Source organism: Sceloporus occidentalis, unplaced genomic scaffold (genome assembly GCF_023333645.1).
Source record: "Sceloporus occidentalis isolate IW3139 unplaced genomic scaffold, rSceOcc1.0.p SCAF_501, whole genome shotgun sequence".
In the NCBI taxonomy this organism is placed as follows: Eukaryota; Metazoa; Chordata; class Lepidosauria; order Squamata; family Phrynosomatidae; genus Sceloporus; species Sceloporus occidentalis.
This window is the reverse complement of record NW_028317481.1, coordinates 18,030-23,313: the sequence shown is the minus strand read 5'-3', so window position 1 is coordinate 23,313 and position 5,284 is coordinate 18,030.

Sequence of the window (5,284 nt, the reverse complement as noted above, 5' to 3'; positions counted from 1 at the left end):
GACGCCATCTTCACTCGACGTGACGCAGAACAGACCCGCATACTTTATTCCGGTATCAGGCACTTGGCTGGCGTGGCGGCCCCCGGCGGGGCAGTAGGGCGCACCGTACATTAGGGGTCCAGGGCTCAGCAGCTGCCTGCTGAAGAGGAAGGCCTGAGACGGAGTGAAGCTCAGAGATAACAGCCACTCGCCGAACCTGACACGCTCGGCTAGGCCGTGGGGCGGCGCCGGGTGGTGGAGGACTCCTTCGGAGCGCCGTGCGCGCAGGATAGGTATATGGGGCAGGAGAGAGAAGAGAAAATCTATAGAGAATTCTAAGTAAAAAATATTATAAACTGTCAAATTCCAGGGATGGAGGATTAAAAAAGAAATCTATGAATCAGGTTATAAACCCCTCGGCTGCCGTCGGCTCCCCGGCGCTGCATCCGGAATGCCGTTAATCACCGACGGTTCTCCGCGGATCGTCCGAGGCTCACGCGGAATGATGTCTATCCTATGAGCCGAAACCTGCAGCCGGGTTATTCCTCCCCGAGCAGAAATCTGTAATTATTTAATACACGGGCGAGCGGCTCGTGTCTGACGATAGCCTGATGTATATACATTTCTTAAATTAGAATAAAGTAATAAATTCTGAATCCTGTTAGACAATCCGCCGGCTCGTCTGACTCTCTTCATTGGGATGGGCTGCTGGGTGAATGATGTGCATGCGCCCCACGCCCGGTAGCACATGTGTTTAATGTTCACACTGCTAATAACACGTTAAAGGTAACATGGCAGTCCTACACATGTCGCTTGCAGCCGCGGAAGCCATCGCGTTGTAATTATTATTTAGACCCCTGGCGGCTTCTCATCTGGGTCAGACATGGACTTTTCGATATAACAGAACAAAACGAACGCAGATGTAGGAGCCGCCATCTTCCTGTTCTCAGAATCCGTGTGATTATTCCTCCCCGTGAGAGGAGGGGGGTGTTATAGAGTGTCCTGAGGACAGTGCCAATCAGTTGGCAAAACCTTCCCCATCTCGGTATTGGCAGAGTTAGGATTCCGTACTGCGCAGGCTCAGGTATTATCGAGCCCCTGCCGGTCCTGTTACTCAGCCCCGGCTCCCGAATGCATCGGTGATATAGAGATGGGGCTCAAGTGCATGATGGGGAATTTGCAGGTGCGCGTATTATGGTGTGTCACACTGTGAAGTATGACATCATCGGTGGAATGAAGTGCTTTGGCCAGGACGGGCACTAAAATGGCATCTTTAGCGCTCCGGTTGAAACGAGTGATTTATACCGGGATAGAGCGGTGAATTTCACGCGCTTCTCAAATCAAGGTGAGACATAACGGGAAATAAAAAAAACACAACTAATGATGTAATAAAATAAAATAAAAAGTCAAATGGCTGCGCTCGCAGAATCCAAGGCCCCTCTGTGTGCACCAAGCGCTCGGCCAATGATTTGTTCAAAGGGCTTTGGGTGACTGTCAGTCGGGAGCGATCGAATCTGACTGGAATGGGGTCCGTTTTCTCTCCTCCCGACCCGACAAACCTTTCCAGAGGATTACGGCAGAGATCTGTTCGGGCAACACATGGGGGAGGGGATTATACTCCCAAGAACAGAAGACGCCATTTTGTTTTGCTTGCGTGTCTTGTTCGCATTGTGTAGGAATGGGTTAATGTGCATCTGCGATAGGTTTTTGCTCTAAATGCAAAAGAATGGTGAGTTCTCCGGACCCAGGGGGGGATTGCGGATGGAGAAGTCGTAGCTAGAAAGGATTTATAACTATTATATGGTAATTTATCACTAGATGTCTGGTTTCCATGGTAACTAAACAGGATTTACATCTATTTTTTTTAATCTACATCACCAGATGTCGGGATTTTGATGGATGTTTTTTTTTTGTAGAAGGGGTTAATACGGTAGGGGCAGCTCCTCTGCCATCAACCAATGAAGTACAGCTGCTCTTCGTTGGTTGATGTCAGACGAGCCCCCTGCTGGCGACCAATAGTCACTCGTATGGACTTTTAAAAATCCTGGCGCCGAAACTCGGCCTGAGGAGACCGGGCCCTCAGACTTTGGGGATCCTTATACTCTATGATGACAAAGTTAATGCTGTAGCTGACGTGTTTGATGATGTAATTATCATATTACTGCAGCGATAGGGAAATTAAATCATAGGAACGATTGCTTTACAGGATAGGATGGCTTTAGATTACCGTATTTGCTCGATTATAAGACGACCCTGATTATAAGACCACCCCCCAAATCTGAATATTAATTTAGGAAAAAAAGAAAAAGCCTGAAAGTAAGACGACCCTAAAGGAAAAAAGTTTTACCAGTAAATGTGAATTCATCTAAACTATTTTACATCTGCCCCAGAAATGCCTTATACCCCCTAAATGCCACTGTGCCCATGATATGCCTTTTAACCCTATATGCCACTGTGCCCCATGATATGCCTTTTGACCCCCTATTTTCCACTCTGCCTCCAGAAATGCCTTATACCCCTATCAGCACGCATCGGCCGTTTAGATTACATTCCCAGCAGTCTGATGGCCGCATAGTGATGGGAGCAGCGTGAGGGGTGAAAGGTGAGTGCGAGGGGGCGGAGCTTTCACCCTTCACGCTGCTCCCATCACTAGGCGGCCATCGCACACGGCTGCTGGGTGCTGATGCCGCCGGCCAGCGCTGCTTTAATACGGACCAGCTTGCCATATTAACTTAAAAAAACAAGTATTATAGTAGCGCCGGCCGCATCAGCACCCAGCAGCCGCTTAGATTAGATTTCGGGCAGCCTGGGGGGCAATTGTCACTCCACCGGCGCTTAATGAAATCAAAGCGGCCGGCGTGCACGCACCGCACCGCCCAATGGCTGTGCCTCAGCTCTTCATCTCACCCCTTTTAAGATGTGGGACAAAGAGCTGAGGCACAGCCATTGGGTCTGACTGGCGCATGATGCAGGGGCGTACCGAGAGTATTTGGCACCTGTGGCATATACTGTATGTGGCACCCCCCCACACACTTTAAAACTGCATAGTTTCTATGGTTAGGCAAACATTGACAGGGGTACAGCATAAGTATTATATACTGTGACACACATTGACGTCAATGCGTGCCTATCACTATACATTGAGCCAGACACTGACAATACTGCACTACAACCCCTATCACTATATACTAAGCCAAACATTGATGTGGTGTAGGCCTACCACGTCAGTGACTGGCTTAGTATATAGTAGGGATGCACCGAAATGAAAATTCTGGACCTAAACTGAAAATTCAGCATTCACTTGGCCAAAACAAAAAAAAACTTTAAAATACTTTATTAAAAGTAACTCACCAAAATAAGACTAAAAAAAAATCAACAACAATATTAATTAATATATATATATATATATATTAATTAACAGCAATCACAATCCTATCCTGCCCAGGTTCTAGCATGTGCTGGCTGACTTAGCATGATAGGAGTGTGATTGCTGTTTGCAATATATATATATATATATATATATATATATATATATATATATATATATATATATTGCAAATTATTCACCAAAGTTGGACCAAAAAAAAATTGATAACAGCAATCACACTCCTATCATGCCTAGGCAGCCAGTATATGCTGGAATCTGGGCATGAAAGGAATGTGATTACAGCCTCCCTATGCCATGCTATCACCCAACACTTACACATCCATGCTATCTGAAACCCTCATTCACAAACATTCAGCATAACACCCATCACTCTCGCACACTATCCACTCTCCCTGAATCTTGTCCTACCTTTCTTCTGTCACTGTCACTTTTCCTCCTCCTCTTCGTTCTTCCTTTCTTCTGTGTCCTGTCTTTCCGGTGCGGAAGATGGTGGACGTGGCTTCAAATCCCGCCGCACAGCCACAGTTGCCGCGGCGGCACCCCTCAGATGAGCGGCAGCCGGGGTGGGCCACCCCCCGCCAGGTACGCTACCGGCACGACGGGCGCATTCAATCCAGCCGCAAACTAAGCGGCTGCGTTGAATATCCGGCCGGCCCACCGACCCGGATTCAGGGTGGCCTGGGGGGCAATTGCCCCCCTGCCCAGCCCGCCCCTGGCAACGGAGGCGGCTTCCAATCCAGCTCCGCCGGCCGAATCTGCGGGCCAACCGGGAAATTTCCCGGTATCCCGGTGGGCCAGTCCGGCCCTGCATGGGCCCCCTTGAGTGGCAGAACTCCAGGGCCCGGTCGCAGTCGAGACCCCGGTGGTTCCGCCACTGCTTACCGGTGCTTCTGACTTCCCTGTCATGTAGCCGGGGCAGCCGGAAGGAGGTGTGGCTAGCGGCGGGGGTTGTCTGCGTCCATCGCGCAGACCTCCCCCGACTGTCAGAGATCAGAGTTCCCCGTACCGGTGCGGCGAACCGGGGAAGGTCTGCGCGATGGATGCAGACACACCTCCTTCCTGCTGCAGCGGAAGTTGTCTACACGCTGCCCCAGCTACACACCGGGGACTCAGAAGCACCGGTAAGTGGGGCGGGGGCAGGGAGAGACAGGAGGATCCAGGTCCCCTGCAGCTGCGGGGGATCTGGATCTTAGTCGTCTCATAGTCAGACCTATTTGATTATAAGACGACCCCGATTATAAGACGAGGGGTATTTTTCAGAGCATTTGCTCTGTAAAAAACCTCGTCTTATAATCGAGCAAATACGGTATTTATCGGCTTCTGAAAGCGGGGTCTGTGAGCTCACGCGGGATGAATGCTGCGTGTACGTCGTAGATACCAGAAAACATGATAGCAAAAATCCGTGTCTGGTGTGTGATTGTCGCTTGCCGCGTTTGTGTATCTAAGTTATTGTTTGTTGCAAGACCCTGATCCAGAAATGTGTTGGACCAACGAGAGCCGCGGCTGACCCTGGAGGCAGAATATGATCATGACTGTGATGACGAGTTCTGGTGACTCTGGATGATGTCATGTTTGAAGATCCTCGTGAGAAGGAGCAAGTCCCACGGAACCGGCCCGATTCTAGCTCCACCGGACCCCGAGTCTGTAAAAATAAAAAATATATGTCTAAAAATTGAAGATTTCCTGATTTGGAGCTGCCGTTAAACAGCTGCCATTTTGTCTTGTATGAATGGGTTAATGTGTATCTGCGATAGGTTTTTGCACTAAGTGCCCCGTTGCAAAGGAATCATAAGTTCTCCGGACCGGGGTAGAAGTCGCCGCTTTCCTGACCGCTCTGCAAATAATACATAGTAGGAAAATAGCGGAACTCACAGGCGGATTTAAGCAGGATTTATGACTATCGGGGTAACTCTTATC